This window comes from Xiphophorus maculatus, chromosome 20 (genome assembly GCF_002775205.1).
Source record: "Xiphophorus maculatus strain JP 163 A chromosome 20, X_maculatus-5.0-male, whole genome shotgun sequence".
In the NCBI taxonomy this organism is placed as follows: domain Eukaryota; kingdom Metazoa; phylum Chordata; class Actinopteri; order Cyprinodontiformes; family Poeciliidae; genus Xiphophorus; species Xiphophorus maculatus.
In genome coordinates this window covers 4,670,297-4,688,289 of record NC_036462.1, presented here as the reverse complement: position 1 = coordinate 4,688,289, position 17,993 = coordinate 4,670,297, and the positions used below count along the sequence as shown (strand labels likewise).

General features: G+C 41.7%; 1 protein-coding gene across 4 annotated transcripts in view; it reads right to left on the bottom strand.

The window, feature by feature from the left end:
• The window catches only part of LOC102236786 (plasma membrane calcium-transporting ATPase 1-like), a 68,881-nt gene extending 56,544 nt beyond the window's left edge, over positions 1-12,337 (bottom strand). Inside the window, exon 1 of one of the 4 annotated variants that reach the window (XM_005810634.2) lies at positions 11,614-12,337. The gene's annotated coding sequence lies outside the window, so the exon portion shown is untranslated. The remainder of the gene's footprint in view (positions 1-11,613) is intronic. The other 3 variants (XM_005810633.2, XM_005810636.2, XM_005810635.2) reach the window with 3 other exon arrangements.
• Between the last annotated feature and the right edge of the window lie 5,656 nt (positions 12,338-17,993).

Here is a 17,993-nt window from a genome sequence, read left to right as displayed (position 1 = left end):
GTTCCTCTGGGTTCCAACATGGCGGCAGCTCTAAGGTCTTCTAGAGTCAGAGGAGATGCTGCACCAATCAGAGAACATCTTCACTGCATGGAAGAACTGAAGATGTTTTTATCTGAAAGCCAAAATCTGAAAACTGGTTTTAATAATAAATAACTTCTCAGTGAGAGGCGGTTTAAACCTAGACAGAAACATTTTCAGAAGATAAAATATTTCTTCTTTAACAGAATACAGCAAGGTGAGATGTTAATAATAATGAACAGCTGTGAACTCTGACAGCTTCCCTATTCAGCTGCTTCTGACCTCAGACTGAGCCTGAAGAGCTCAGGATGATGAGACAGAGGCAGCAGAAAATGGATCGTTTTCCATCTTCACATAGACATTAACAAGCTTCAATTCTGGAAACGCGTCTCCAAGAAGGAGAGGCGCTGCAGTCTGAACCAGAACCACAAACCCGTCAGACATGTTCACAGCAGCCGTCAGCACCTTTCTGCACCCATAATTAACGGTAGCAGCTCCATGAGGTGACAAACAGCAGTTAAAGTTAGAGCACTGAGAAAAGGAGAGTGAGTCTGGAGCAAAGCAGAGAAACGTCCTTCCTCTCTAAAGGATGAAGATCTGAAGAAGCTTCAGCTGCTGGATTTACCTAAAAATTCACTAAATGCTCAGAAATCTCTAGACACGTAGCATGAAACCTGCTAGCCTAGCATGTAACCTATTAGTCTAGCATGAAACTTGCTAGCCTAGCATGAAGCTTTGTAAACACCAAGCATAAAACTTGCTAGCCTAGCGTGAAGCTCCAGTCACTGGTTCAGTCAAGTCTTCACACAGATACTCTGGTTCTTCATTTTTTCATATTTTAGTTTCTAAACACATTTTCAAAGTTGAAACAATTTAGTCAATAGATCCATTTGATGACCTCAGAAAAGTTCCTAGAAAGGATTTTTTCTTTCTGCACATATGTTATACAAATACCAATGTATTGTATTACAAACTTATTTTATAACTGCACTGGTAGAGTACACTTAAACACACCGACAGCTTCACAAGCAAACACATCTAAAAACAACTTTAATTTGTTCAGTTGGTGCAGTTAGGAATAGAGCAGCAAATGCAAAAGTAAACTGCAACAAACCTATCCAATAGTTCAGCAAGTGCAATTAGAAATTCTAAATATAATGTAAAATACATAATAAATCATGTTGTTGCTCAGAGAACAAAGCATAGAATTAGACTGAATAGATAGGGCTTATTGTCACTGACACTCGGTCTAGAATTTTTTTCAATATGTGGACCAATGCAGATATTAATATGAGCCTCAGCGTCCATCTGCCTGCAGGTGATGAAAACGCTGCAGGATGCGCTGTTGCTGCAACATCGCTGTGGTGAAATCTCTGTTTGCAACAGTAGAGTGTGAAACTCCTGCAGTGAAACACGTCGACCTTGGCCCAGTCAGCCAACCTCTGGTTCCGGGTCAGACCTCCGGTTCCGGGTGGGACGGATCCGGTTCACGCCTTTGCTTCTGGGATTATTGTTGAAGCAGCAACAGGATCTTCTCATGATGATTAATGAGATTAATGATCAAACGCTACAGATTTACTGGTCGATAATCAATAATGATTCCATTAAACCAGCCAGTGTCCAGCGGAGACAGCATTTGTAGGCAGCGTCTTACCCAAAGAATAACAGAACTAACTGATGAGTTTCTGCCGACCACCTCATGAAAACTTTCAGCTGATAATAATAATTTCTGCTCAGTGTGAATCTGGACCTTCATTCGTTTAATAAAGGCTCTGTGCACCCCACCCCCACCCGCTGCTGCAGGCCGGCTTGCTGCCTGCGCCCGCAGCCTGCCAATGTTTGTTAGTCTCTAATAAAACCCAAACGAGTAAACAAATGTGATTATGGCTGAATTGAATCTTTAAGCAACTGATTTAGAAGCAAAGTTACTGGGAAACGATGAAAGCTGAAGCTGATTAGATCAGCGACTTGATCTAATGAGACGGCACGACTAACCTCCACACACACACACACACACACACGTACATACACAGCCACACTACCACCCACTGAACACCTGCCAACACACACACAGCCGTTATGTAAGTGTGTGTCAGGAGGACGAATTCAGATAGTTCAGTTACAATCATCCATCCAGCTGGACATCAGCTGGGGGACAGGTCCAGAACCAGAACCATTCACAAGGAGAAGCATTGTCTTAAAACAACAATGTTATTGTTTATCATGATTCATTGTTTTGCCCAGTGTATTATAAGCCTGGCAGGCTGCCAGGTTTTACTTGGCCCCCCACCAGGCTAACAATCCTTAGTTTATTTATTTTAGTGTTTTTATTTATATTTTTGTCTTTTAAAGACTATTTGTATATGATGTTTAGGTATTGTTAATAATGTCTTCCAATACCACAACAGGTGATATTTTAAAAATTTCCTGTCAACATTAAACATTTTTTAAGTCAAAAACAAGGCGGGCTAGGCGTGCCGTGGTGGCGTAGGGGTTAGCGCAACTCATGTTTGGAGGCCTTGAGTCCTTGACACGGCTGTCGCGGGTTTGACTCCCGGACCCGACGATATTTGCCGCATGTCTTCCCCCCTCTCCTTCAGCCTACTTTCATATAAGGAACACTAGAGCCCACAAAAGACCCCCTGGAGGGGTACAAAAAAAAAAAAAAACACACGGTGGGTTGTTGGATGACTGTCCTAGGACTGTTAACACTGGGCTTAGCTAGTTTTCTGGGGGAAACCCTGTGATTACCTCGATAATTTATCATCCAGGCCTAGCTGTATGTAATCATATCATCATGTGTAGTGGAACAGAACCCACTTCCACCATGGGACTGGTGGGAAGAGTCAGTGGGTGAGTATGGAGCCCAGCTGGCAGAGCAACAAGCAGGGGAGCCCCGCTCTGCCATGAAATAATGATGAAGGCCAAGCACTCCATCATAGGACTCTGCGGAGCTTCCCCATCTTAAATATAGCTGCAGCGCTGCATTAATAATTAATGCTAACTAGCATGAGAGGCAGAGTGCTGCTGGATGCGGCTCAGGGCCGGGATTCCTTCCTCCCTCTCTGGGGCGGCCTTCATGTTCCACCACGTTTAAACACTCTGCCACTGTTTCAGTCCAAACAAGAAATACTGACACACTGACCGATGTGTCAGTGTGTCACACTGACACATCGTGTCTGTATGTGGAAACACATACAGAATGTGTATGGAAACACATACACATTCTGTATGTGTTTCCATACACATTCTGAAGGATCGCTTCAGAAAAGGCAAAACTCAATTTTTTTTTACTATTGGTTGAGTTGGTTTCTGGTTTTTCATTATAATAAAGAGTTAATGCGCTGAGGGGAGATGGAAACAGATGTGGTAATTAGGTCCTGATGTAGCAAACATTCACATCCACTCCTGCCTTGCCAGAGCAACCGAACTCTCTCTCTGCTCCGTGCCAGTTTCAACCTATACTTCCTGTTTATTGCAGCCATGTGCAGTTTCTGATGACATCACGCTCTGGTCAGTCTGGTTGATTCACTCTGAGCCAGCAATGGAAAAATGCTCAAATTGCATGTTTTTTTTGCAACATTGTAAAAGTTGCAAAAAAGAAGGAAACATAACAGCAGTAAAATGGCCATGTGCTACATTAATCTCAATCACTGAAATGACTTTCTTCTCATGCAAAAGAACAAAAATCATTAAAATTAAACAACTTGTTGCTAAAAAAAAGAGAGAAAGAGAGCAGCTGCATCACTTCCTGTCCAACAGCGTGCACTTTAAAATCAATTCCTTACCGTTTGGAACAATTACTGAGGACACTTCCTGTTTCTGTTCAGCATATTATTTCCATAATTATCCAGATTAAAATGTCTACTTTCTTCATGTTAAATATTGCAACTCATCAAACAATAAATTACTTGATATTTGGGGGCATTTCTAAACTTTTTTGCCATCTGTTAAATTTAGATAACTTTAATTTTAAGTTGTATAATCCTGAAAGATCTAGAGTAATCTAGACTGTATCCTCATTTTTAAACAGTTTAAGATGTAGAAATATTTCCACAGGTTCCAAATAGAGGTCAAGAGGGCAGGAAAATCATGCGTTTTATCTTTGTGTGTGGTTCTTAATCAATGGGCTGGACTCAAAGATAAAGAAAGTAAATCACGGAAGAAAGTCTGCAAGTCAACCATTGTTCCAGTTTCTTTACTACAGATTGTAAATCACGCACTGACTGCACCTTTAGACATTTTATCAGGTCAGCAGGTCTAATTCAAACTTTAATCACTAACTGAGCTCTGCATTTTCCATTCCTTTTACAGAGAAAAGACACTGACCATGAAAGTGATCAAAGTCCCAGGAGGTCAAAGGTCAGTGGAGCCTCTGAAGGAATCAAGTCAGACTGATCATTAGTCGCTTCTAACAGAAAGAGGAAATAATATCTAAATGTTCAAACATCATTTTAAGCTTCCTTCTTCACAAAACATTAAAAACATGGCGTGGCGACAGATTTTAGAGGTTAGAAGATTCACTTCTGACTTTGGTTAAAGACCAGGAGCCATTTCTCCGGCTAGTGCTAGGCTATCACGGTTGATCCATCCATCCATTTTCTGTTCACCCTTTGTCCCCAATGGGGTTGGGAGGGTTGCCGGTGCCTCTCCAGCTATGTTCTGGGCGAGAGGAGGGGTACACCCTGGACAGGTCGCCAGTCTGTCGCAGGGCAACACAGAGACATACAGGACAAACAACCATGCACTCACACCTAGGGAGAATTTAGATAGACCAATTAACCTGACAGTCATGTTTTTGGACTGTGGGAGGAAGCCGGAGTACCCGGAGAGAACCCACACATGCACAGGGAAAACATGCAAACTCCATGCAGAAAGACCCCGGCCGGGAATCAAACCCAGGACCTTCTTGCTGCAAGGCAACAGTGCTACCAGCTGCAGCCCTATCACGGTTGATTTGGACTTATTTTCCCAGAATGCTCTGCGCAGTAGTTCATTTCCTGGTTTTGGAGCGGTTTCCAGTCCGAATGGCTTTCATATATGCATTCAAACCAAACCAGAATTCACTACAACTGAACCCAGACCGACATTTGTAGGCGGACCAGAGTTCAGTTTTTTGGTCTGCATCAGAGTTCAATTAGTATTCACAACTCCCCAACAACTGAACCAGACTAACGGACTAGAGTTGATTAAAGCTGATTGACCAGGGCTGGTGGGAACGATGCAGCCTGAACCAGACTGGAGGAACATCACCAGAACCATCATATGGACACAGGAAACTCATGACTATTAGAGTTTCCTGGTGCAAAATGATTGGAAGCGAGTGAGTTAAGCTGTCAGTGAGCTGGTGAAGTGTTGATTCTTGGTTTCAGACCATCTGGAGCATCTAACAGAGCAGCTGCAGATCACAGGGAAACATGAAGACACCTGAGTGTCCAGCAGGACATTAGGAGGACAGAGACATCGAGTCAGCACATGTCACTTCCTGTGCTCCTCCTCAGCAGCAGCAGCTTCTGTCTGCAGGTAAACATGACTCAGCGTTTCCTTTCTGAGGATCAGCTGCCTTCAGCCTCTCAATAGCCAAGTTTCCTTCAATATTTTGAAGCATAGGCAAAATTCTAAACAACTTCCTCAATTTAAAAAGAAAAGTATTTTGCTCATGTGATGTGGTTTTTGGCTTTTCCAAAAAGGAGTTAATCCAAAACTATTTGCGTGATAAGTTCTGACGAAACAAACTTTCCCAGTCCCTGGTATGTTTGTGCCTTACCAGAGGCACCAAACTCTGAAAAAGTCCAAACCTCCAGGATGGGAGGATTGTAGCCAAGCAAGAGGAACTCCAGGCTGAGGTGGGAGGAACGCTGAGCGTTAGCAACTTCTACTTCCTGTTTGCTCCAGCCATGCGTAGCGCCAACATCTGATGACATCACAGTCTGCGTTGTCTGGCTGATTCACTCCAAACCAGCAGATGGAAACACGACTAACTCACATTTTCCTTTTATGTGACATTTCAAAAGTTTCCTTAAAATTCTCATGACAACTGGATGGAAACAAAGTTAATGCTTCAACAGCCCATCTACAGTACATCACCGCTGCATGTAGAGCTGCATGCTCTACATGCTGCATTACAGCTCAGTCTGATATGAACCATGCAGCTCATATATTATTATTGCTCTAGCTAACCCTCATCTTCATCACTCCTCTTCATTTTCTCCCATCAGTCTCTGTTTGATGTGAAAATAGAAAGTAATGGAAATATTGAGACGTAAATCATTAACGGGTCAGCTGACCCAAGTTCTTCACATTCAGAACCAGCGATCGTTTCTCATGACCGTCTCACTGTATTCTTATGTTAACGGCACTAACTCAACTCTAACTGGTCGAGATAATGAGCGGTCACACCCCATCTATAGGTTGCCCAGGTGACCGAAGTCTGATCCAGGTTGGATTGTTGTTCACTCACGGAAACGAAAGCAATAAATAACATTAAAAACAGACTGAATCTCTTTGCTTTGGGTTCATAAACAAAACCCAGATAATGAGAACTCCATCCTGCTTCTAGGAAAAAGATCTTTGTTTCCACCCCAACAGGAAAGTTTGACTGAAAAGTTGCTTCTTATTAACATTTCTCCTGGAACAACTCAGGCTGGCAAGCGTAACACAAATGAAGACTTTTTCACCCAAAAGCAATCCGATCTGTTCCACTTCCAGATGTGGAGCTAAACAGTTTTCAAAATGTCTGCAGACTGAAAGGTCATGTCGGATTTTATCTTTTACATCATTGATATGAGGCACGACATAATTCTGATGGTAAATTTTATCATCTGAGCTGGTGACCATGCTGTCTGCTCTGAACAACTTTAAAATCCATCAATAGACGGCGGCGGCCATCTTTACTGTCGTAAACAGAACGCTGCTGGGTGACGGCTACGTTCTTCTTCTGCGCATGCGAATTGTTTTGGGATCAGAAACTGTTTACATGGAAGTCTGACTGCAGTTGGGTTTAAATAGAAAAAACAAACATGCAGAAAAATAAAAAAAAAATAAAACAGATTTCAGCTAAAAAATAAAAATAAAAGAGCTTTGTAACAACTTGATCCCCTCATAAACAAAACGTGTCACTAAATATGTCAGCTACAGAGAGCCGGGAGGGACAATATTTAAATATCTAGCTGACTGCAGTGAAGACTGTTCTCAGTTCGGTATCAATATTCAGATTTTCCTCAACTTGTGAAGTGAAAACACTGAAAGCTGAAATAAACCAACAGAATATGAAGTCATAATCTGCTGATTTGATTTATTGTCAGAATCTTGTTCCATGTCTGAATGGAAAGTCACAAGTTGAAACTGGTTAAACATTCATCTCATTATGCAGCAACCACTCTAAATCATTCTAGTTAACCATTTACCCACAGCTGCAGTCAAACCATGCAGACTGCACAGCTCCGTCTGGTTCGGTTCTGGTTCCACCCAACTGGACCAGAACTGCACCCCGAAATAAACTTTATTTCTGATTATGTATTATTTGCTTCAAATCTGCAGTAAAGAGTTGAGTAAACTATAAAATTCATGCTAAATAGTATTTATAACGTCAGACATCTAACTGTTTGTTTTAAAGGTATTTTTCAGATTAAAATGATTTTTGCAGCAGCAGTTTAATGTGAGACGTTCAGCATGGAGGAGATGACTTCGTCGCTCATCACAGATGGAGGCGGACGTCGACGAAGAGGAGATGTTTTTCATTTTGCAAGCGCAGATAAAGAAATTAAAAGAAGATTTCTTCCAACTGGCCGCTGCATCAGTTGAGGCTCCCACACTATGGTAATGATGGAGCTGCAGCGGGTTCACTGCCGGACCGGAGCGACTACCAGAACCGCTCCTCACCGCTGCAGCCAACACTAAAGTTGGATATTGATCCAAACTGATCAGTGGAGGAAAATCACTGCAACCAACTAATCCTGTAAAATCTGCTGTTTTCAGACGAAACTTAAGATTTCAGGTGTATTATCAGATGATTCTGACTAGACAAAATCTAGTCAGGATTTTTTCGGTACGGCTTGTTAATGATGGAAACTACGGCCCAGTTTGAAGCAGAAACTGGTTCCAGATCAATCAGTTCTGGTTAGCATGTAGGCCAGCTAGCCTGGAGCTAATGCCACGAAACGGTGCGCAACTTTAGAGAGATGCATTCAGAGCAACATGGACATGCAGGACAGACAGCAGAGAGGATTCACACAGAGAGGAGTTTATGAACTGGAGATCCAGAACCAGAACCAGGTTTGACTGACAGACCGGTCCACCAGGTCATCTCTACACATTCACAGTTAATAATCATCCAACTGTTACCAACTCAGCTACTTTCTTGCTATATTTAGCAACATTTCAGACAAAATCAAGGCTGTTAAAATTGGAATCGGCAGATCAGGCTTTTTAAAGATCGACCAGAAAACTGAAATCAGTCCACTCCTTTAAATAAACAAATAAATATAAATATTTTCAAAACCTTTTTTTCAATCATGCTTTCTGGGAGTTGAGCTGCACTCAAAGTCTAACTAAGTAAAAGCTGTAATCTGAGATGGCGCCCTGATATCACTCTGAACCGTGGTGAAAAATAATAAATAAACTCTGATTTTCCAGAATTTAATCTTCATAAACAGCAAATTCCATTAAAGGCTAAAATTAATTCATTGCACAGCCATACTGGATATTAAAAATATTAATTGATGCAATTATCATTTAAATTGACCCTGATGATACATTTTTTTTTATCATGTTTATAATTAATTCACAACAAATTACTGGGCTGAAGCTTGAAGTGGGTGTGGCCCGTCCCTGCTGGAGCAAACCAGTTTCCACCCCACCAAATTCCCAGCATGCAGCTGGCAGGAAGGATTCGCTCCACATCCTTCAGCAGCCCAGAGCATCACACCACCAACACCATGGTTCACTGTCAGCACGAGGATCCTCCTAAACGTTAGTTTTCCACCAAATGCACCAAGATAAACTCTTCCTCTTCAGTCAGTCTCAGAATATTTCCCAGATGTATTTTGGTGGTTAATCAAATTTTAAAAAAGGAGCATTCTACAGATTTATCATTTACCTGCTTAAACTTTTTTATACAATTATAAAAATATTAAAAGATGCAAATAAAAAATTATTCAGTTCCCTTTTTAAAATAAGAAAATAAACACTGGTAGCAATTTACTTAATGGGGTGTGCTCAATACTGACATGAAGTTGTCATGAACATGAAGGAGTCTTTATGAATGTCTATGACTGTTGTCATGAAGAGTCTTTCGGTAAATAATGACACTTTTAATGGAAAGTTGCTCTAAAAGTTGCATTGAAAGTCCATTAAAAGCGCCAACTTTGCATTAAAGTTGAATTATTTACAAAATAAAACAAAGTTACCACTTTTAATGCAATTTTTAGAGCAACTTTCAATTAAAAGTGTCATTATTTACCGAATGACACTTCATGACAACAGTCATAGACATTCATAAACACTCCTTCATATTCATGACAGAGGTTATGTCATGTTTATGACAGCATCATGTCAGTATTATGCACACCCCGTCAAATAAAGTGTTACCTAAACATTTTATCATTCCTTGATTATTTGTAGCAAATAATGCATTTGCAGTTAGAAAAATCCTTTTAATATCAACATGTGGAAAACTCCAGTAGAAAGCGCTTTCTGCTGGACTAAACATCAATGCAGTGTAGGATTATTGTACTGATTAATCGATTAATAACTGGATACAACAAGGTGATTAATAGTAGGCTGGTCACAATAAGCAATAAATCAGTTAATCACGTGATTCAGGCATCCATTCATTTATTTTATTTGTTGTTTCTGTTGTTTTGTTTATTTATTTGGGATATTTAAAATGTCTTCCAGATGCAGTGTTAAACGTTTATTAGAATTTAAATGATCATCGATAAGGTGTACTTGCATTACTTGCATTAAATGGTTTCAAAACAAAGATTATCTTTAATCGTGATTACTTCTGGGACAAAATTTATCATTAGTCATAATAATTAATAGAAGATTTTTTTACAAAATATGAAACCAGGTGAAGTTAAATCTTTAATGCAATAAATATATATATTTTTGTACAGTTTTTGGTCAATTACTACTCTGTGTGTGTTAATAGAGTCTGTATACTCCAGTTTACGATTAATCGATTATTCAATTAGGTGATTATTTGAATCGTCTCAGCTCTTCTTGTCTTATTTGCCTGCTACAGGCTGAAATTGTTGCTTTCCAACCTGCAGATATTAACATTCAGGGAGCAAACAGCGAGAAATTCCTCAGCAAACAACCAGGAAACTATGGATATGAACTCCAGTTCCAACTTCACATTTCAAATAAACATTCAAATCTGATTCAAATGCGCATCATTTCCATTCCTCTCTGCAGCCTGCATGTCTGTCGGGGGGGTTAAGCTGCAGCAATGCCCTCCTTGGAGGTCACAAGCCGAGGAGGAGTCACGCAGCCGAGATGCGGGATCCCCCTCCTTCCTAACGCAATAAGGCGGGACACACCCAGCCGGAGAGGAGGGAGGAGGTGGGAGGAAAGAGAGGAGAGAGCCTCATCCACCCATCCAGGCGGATGACGTAAGGACGGCTCTTTATGCGCTAAAGCCCCGTTAATTAGAAGAAACGCACTAGGTGAGGATTTTTCCACCTCCACTGCAGGAGCCTGATGTTGGGGGGAAACCACTCCGACCAGCCCGACGAGCTGAGCCAGCTTGATACCACAGATCCACCCGGGCAGTCCCCAGAGCAACCAGTGGCACCGGGAGAAACCAGAGACTCCCGCAAACTGGTTCCAGACCCCCAGAAAAAAAACACCCGCAGCGCCATCCACACACTGCGCCACTTTTAAACACATTCCCCGCAAACCCAGCGCCGATCGGCTCAGTTAACACCCCCAACCAGGTTACTGGGAACCAGCTCCCCCAGTTCGACAGGGTTGTGGGACACAGAAACATCCTGGGTGAAATGGAAAAGCAACTTTAGCCGCTGATCCAGCCAGTCTCATGGAAAGTGGCCACTTAATGGAAGTTTGATGATTCAAACCCGATAATAAAACCAACTCGACGCGTTATAGCGGCATCCGCCTCGCGGTGCGGGTAAACCGGGAGATCACGGGCTTTAACGGCCGAGTCAGTCCGTTTCCGAGCCCCAAAGAACGGGCAGCAGGTCTCCATGGAGCTCTGACTGCGGATGGAGGAGGCACGTACCGCCGCGGCTGTACCCGAGCTAACCGTCCGGAACACGGAGCCGCGGGGGGGAGGGGGGAACGAGCCGCGGTGTTTCCACAGCTGGAGCCGGGATTAAAACCCGGGGATCCAGATCGACGTGAAAGTGGATCTTAGTGGGTTCGCCACGGCTTCACACCTGTGGATAACCAAGGCGGATAATAAGGAGGAAAAACAGCCGGAGTCCGTTTCCTGGCGCAAACAGCCTCGATAATTAGCAATAAAAAACCCTCCAGAATTTAGAGAACAAAACAGAACATTCAACATGTCGGATCCGCGTCTTCCAGCCACAAGTGGACATAAAGTTTAACTGCGCAGGAATTAGACGGTACCTTCAACAGGCGAGCTCTGGTCCAAATCACGTCCTGCTACTGAGTCCGAACCGCGGGGCAGCGTCCTTACTGGGGCTGGTCCATCTCCCAACAGGGCTCAGCGGTGGAACAACCTCCGAGCAGCGGGGAGGAAGAAGAGGAGGAGGAAGAGGAGGAAGGGGGGGACCTCCAACTGGTCTTCGTCCCGACGTTGAAACCAGTTCCTTCAGCAGCGGAGAACAGACTCTGGTCCTGGGGGCGAAAACGAACCGAATCCAGAAAAGAATCGATAAGGAGGGGCTGAAAAAAAAGTCACCTCCCCACTCCTGGCGCTGCAGATCCGGTAAATGGAGCCCGTTCGCGGCGGTGCTGTTGGGTTTCGGACTCGGTGGGTTCCGACAACGACTACATCCAGAAAGAGACCCGGGAAAACTGCCGGAGCGACGTCTGCCGCACGAGCCGCGAGAGGCGGGGCCAGGCCGGGATCACCCTGCCCGCTTTTTAAGGTGGCTCCGGGAGTTAATTAGATCAAGAAACATAAACCATTAGCCCGGACCGAACCGGACCGAAGCACATCTGGACCGAGACAGCAAGTCCAGGCTGGGGGAAAGCGAAACTAGTCCACATCCAGGGGGGTTTAACCAGTTATGGGAGAGGAGTCAACCCCCCAGTTGACCTGCTCACCTTAACGGCGCTTCATGTTGCGCTAACCTTTAATTTAAGATGCAGGAGGGTTGCAGCCTCTGGCCCTGTTTCTGTTTGTTTTGAAGGTGGGGAAGGCTGGCTGGGTTGATGGAAATGGTTGACAGTTTGGCCGTGGTGCATTTTGGGATCAATATTTGTCTCTCTCTCTCTCTTTTTTTTTTTTGATTGCATCAAGCCTTTTGAACTAAATTTAGCATCTCCAGAAGTCGGTCAGTATCAGATCTATACTAGAGTGGTAAGAGCCATACTGTAGATTAAAATCCCTAAATTTATTTTATTTTTGTATTGTAGTTTCTCAAGTCTGCCTCAAAAAAGAATTTGTTTTCATTTGCTCTCAAATTATATTTTTTGCACTTTGTTTTATTTTTCATTTTCTACCATAATCAAACTTTCAAACTTGCTCCTGCTTAATTACACAACACTTAAACATCCTTTAAATGTCTGTTGTTTGTTAACCCATAATTTTACTAATGAAAACACAACAATATCATTAAATAGCCTCATCTTTTGAACGTGGAGTTATAGAAAATGATGTCATCAGAGATGGAGACGGATCTTGATGAAATTAGTTGGGGGTTTTTTTACACTCTGCAGCCATAGTAAGTGGATAAATAAATTAAAAGAATATTTCTTCCAACTGGCCGTTCCATCAGTTGTGGCTCCCACGCTATGCTAATGATGGAGAGGCAGAGAGCTGCAGCGTTGGTTCACTGCTGGACAATAACAGGCGAGATGATGAATCTGGTGCTCTGGTGTTTCCTCTGCTGGTTCAGCTGCTCCAACAGGAGGAAAGCATTCCTACGTATTTAGCTTTTCTTTGTTTTTTAAATGGAAAACCTTTATTGTTTGAAAGTTCTGTTCACAGAAGGAAGATTTTAATCTTTTCTGGTGAAGGAGGAACAATCTCTCCTGACACCAGTCACTCCTCCTCTGACTGCAGCATCACATCTGCTCCTGCATGAGAAATGAGGCACCAGCAGAATCACCAGCAGCTCCAACAGCAGCTCCAACAGCAGAACCACCAGAAGAATCACCAGCAGTAGTTCTGCTGGTGGAGCAGTTTTCAAGTTTAAATGAAATATTAAAGGGACAGCATTATGTTAAACTTACTTTTTTTTAGCTTTCATGTTATAAAGTTATTCCCTCATTAAAAATATAGTGGAGTGTTGCATTGACTCTTTCATGCATGTTTGAGAAATCCTTTAATCTCCATGGCAACCATTCAGCTGTGTAAAATGCCAGGATGTACCTAGCTCTGCCTTCAAGATGCAGCTCCTCCTCCACTCAGCTCCTTCAGACTAGCCAACAGCAATCAGCAAACACCTGGTGGAACTGCTGATCTCATTATAGGAGCTACTTCTCAACGCTGGACGTTGTTAAAGGACTAATAGAGGAGCCATGTTGAGTTTTTAAAGAGACAGCGACTCCAATTTCAAGGCATTAAATTAGGAAATCTAATTTCTTTTAAGCAATATTTGATATATAAATCACTTTTATATCAGCTAAGTTTAACATAGTTTATTATACTATATGCCTGGAAAACACATAATACTGTCCCTTTAAAAAAAATTTAAAGTGCAAAAGTGTGGCCCAAGGTATAATTTCTGGATTGAAAAGATTAAATTACCAGTGCCCCATGTTTTTGTAATTTTGCCTATTAAGATTCACATTTCTCTCCTCTCTATCGGACACGGCCCCGCCCTGGAGACGGGACGGCTAGCCATCCAGGTAACAAACTAAACCAGAGGATTTGCCTCCTAAACCTCAGATGCAAAAGTTAAAACTTTACTTGCTTCATTTCAGTCTAGACAGAGCAACCTTCTCTGCTATGGCCGCCACCAACTGCAGCCATAGTTTAATGCTTCAAATGTAGCTCTGAGAATAAAATTAAAAATAAACTAATTAAAATGTATCTCATATATCAGCAGTGTCCAAACATTTTGCCATTAGACTCAAAACTGTAAAGTTGAGAGCATTTGAGAGCCACTTTTTCTATTAAAATTGAAAAGCATTATTACTTAATACATTTATTTTGAACAGACAAAAAGTAAAAACAGAAAAAAACAATAAAACAGATGATCATGCCGACTGCATGGAATTTTAATCATATTCATTGATATACTAAATAAACGATATTTTAATAAAGCTCATTTTTGTAAAAAAAAAAATCTGCAAATTATTATTGATGATCTGAAATATAAATAGGGTTCTGCAAAGTTGCTGTATTAAATGACAGGCAAGTATTTTCTAAAATTTAAATTTTTGGTTTATTTGTTCTTGATTTTTATCGCCTTTTTCTTTGTGTTTGGCAACAAAGATTGAGCAGCGTTTACTGGATTTCACAAAGTGTAATCAATGAGAACAGAAACATCTCAAATTAATCACAAACTCACTCCATTCTTGAATTGTGGACAAAGGGGGCAAACAAAATGATCCAGAGGGCCACAAATGGCCCCCGGGCCACCCTTTGGACATCCCTGTCATTAATGCAGTTACTAAAATAATTCCTGATGACTTCTAATTTACTCGTATCTATTTTATTGCAAATACAGTAGAGAGGTTATCTCTGTATATTAAACATTTCTTTTAAAAGCTTCAACAAGGCCAAATAAGCTGGACAACATTATAATTTAAATGCTACTAAAATGAAGTTCTGTTCAGTAAAAATCTGTTTCTGGGTATAAAAATATTGTGTCAAGTTTCAGAGTATTTTAATATGTAAATAATATCAACAGACAACTTGTTATCCTGTTCTCAGGGCTTTTAGTTAATGTTATTAATCTCAACTCTCTAAGAATAATTTCTGTCATAAATCACACTGGCTACAAGCAGAAGTATATATTATTCTTCTCACTGTATTCTGTTGGCTTCATGAAGCTACATGCAGGTTTGTACTCAGATGCTGTGTAGGATAAAGGAGGATTTCATTATTTTATTAGAAAGTAATTGCAGTTTATTTATCAATAGAACTATTTATAAATGTATACATTGAGTTGCAAATTTTACTATAAAAATTTCTATCTATTTTTCTGAGCGCAGTTGATTTCATCAGCAGAAAAGTCTGCTGTTTCTCATGTCTATGAAGACACATAATGAATATATGGTAATTTTTTGCATTTTAAGCAATCTATGGTAATTTTGTCATTTTATTAATCATTAGAATTCCATAAAATGAACTTAAAATGCATCCTTGTTTTGGATTTTTTTCCCTGTGTTTTTCATCTACAGATTGTTTTGTAGAAGTTTACTGATACACACTGGTGTTCTTCTTTTTCATCAGCAGTTTCAAACTATTTTATTTGGACATTTGTAATGAAAGATTACATTAAAGACAAACATAGTTTCGTTTTTAATCCATCCTGACATTCAGTATTTCTTGTTTTCAGCCCCTCAGTTTGGACTTGTTGGAGCTTTTATCAGCAACACGTTGCCTGGAGATGATATGGATTACTCTGTTGATCAAAGAGAAAGTGATAAATGTTTTAACTGCAGGCTCAGAGTTTGATGAGGGGGTTGGTGTTGCTGCAGATCCTCTGCTGCGTCGGTGACTGCAGTGCAGCGCTCGGACTCCCCGCCTGCAGCCTCAGCGCTCCAACAGGCTGTTGTCACAACAGGCCGGTGTGTGTAATGTCAATACAAGGAGAGGAGAGTCGACCAGGTAAACATCATCATGTGCAGCTTGAACATTGATAGGATCAAAGGCCATCTTTAACCATGAAAAACACCACTCTTATTCCTTTGATTTGCAGAGTTGATATAATGTTTTAATGCTCTCTATAGTGGGGACTGAAAAACAGACTCTCGACACACTTCATTACCGAGAATTACATAAATGTGACTTTTTTGAGCTTGACATCGTGTTATAAAGTTATTCCCTCATCAAAAACATACATGGAGCGCCGCCTTGATTTTTTTATGCCATGTGAGAAATCCTATAATCTCCATGGCAACCATTCAGCTATGCAAAACACCTGGGTGGACCTATACCCGCCTTTCAGATGCAGCTCCTCCCCCACTCAGCTCCTTCAAACTAGCCAACAACAATTAGCAAACACCAATAGCCCAACTTGAATCGGGCTATATATCAATTTCAGATCAGTGCATCTCTAATAGGATTATTTTAAAAAATAGACAAAATATGCACATGTATTAATTAGTGTATTAAAGCAGACAATTTATAACAAGTGAAAATGAAAATAAAACTGTGCAAACAACAGAGATGTACTAATACCAGCAGAGAAGTAAACACAGGTAAAACCAGAACTAGAATCAGGCTCACTCTGAGTTGACCAGCACAAAAAGCTCAAATTAACACAGAACCTACTGGACCAGCTGGAAAAAGATAAAGAGATGAGGACTAAAATCTGTTTTCCAAGGCGGGGGACCCGACATGTGACCCGACATGTGACCCGACATGTGACCCAAACTCTTTCCAAAGGTTGAGTCGTCGCTGGACTTTCCTCAAATGCTGAGGAGAAAATATCCTGAGAGACCGAGCTCAGGGTAAAGAGTCACCTCTCCATCTGTTCATAGCTGCACAGACAGCAGGAGTTCACACACACACACACACCCACACACACACATACACCTACACCCCCCCCACAAACACACACGCGTGCACACACCCACACCCACATACACGGGGGAATGTTTCCGTCACTTCAGAGGACATCAGCACCATTTCCTGTCAGTTTCAAGGAGAAGCGCTGTAAACAAAGGCACTGCTTTCAGTCCCTGGGCAAGGCGAGCCAGCACTGAAATCTAACAGATAATATTAGGAAAAGTTTGTTTTTTTTCTTCCTCCCCAAAGCAAGACGGGGACAAGGACACCCTCACCAAAAAACAAAGAGAGAGTGAATACTATAGATATTTGAAGGATTTAGTCTGAAATGTCCATGAATCCTCAGACCCATCAGGCTTGTTTCTTGTTTGCACACTATTGATTTTTCCTGGTAAATCATCTGCTTCGGTTCCAGCTCTGAGTCAAGCTTTTCCAGCCACACAAGATGATGTTACCACACATTATGCATTATTATTAGTGGCTTCGTTAAAAGAACGTGTTGCAGGGGGAAGCAGCGCTGCAGCGGGCCGCTGACGGATCTGCTTGTCTGCAGAGTAATGGTGTCGTTCATCACGGGGTGACGCGTTATTGGTGCTTCTGCCCTGCGGACCGATTCCAGCTGCTGCTCTCAGTCAGGGAGCAGCAGCTGGAATGCTCCCTGTGGGGAAGGGAGTCTGTCTGCAGAGGCCACTGGGTCACAGGCCGGACAGAACAAGACGACACACACATTTCAATCTGCCTGGGTAAAATGATTTCTACAGGTGGCATTCTCTCACTTTGACTATGGAGCTAAATACCTGCAAATTTTAGGATATATGAAACACTTTCATGCAATTTGACCAAGCTGAATTAGAAATAAGATTGTTTTTTTTTGTACCCCTCCAGGGGGTCTTTTTGTGGGCTCTAGTGTCCCTTATATGAAAGTAGGCTGATAGGAAACGGGGGAAGACATGCAGCAAACATCACCGGATCCAGGAGTCGAACCCACAACAAGGACTCAAGGCCTCCAAACATGAGTCGCACTATCCCCTACGCCACCGCGGCACGCCCCCAATTAGAAATAAGATCAATATTAATTCATAAAACTAATACTTTTAGTAAGAGAGCGACACTTTATCTAGTCATTGGACTTGAA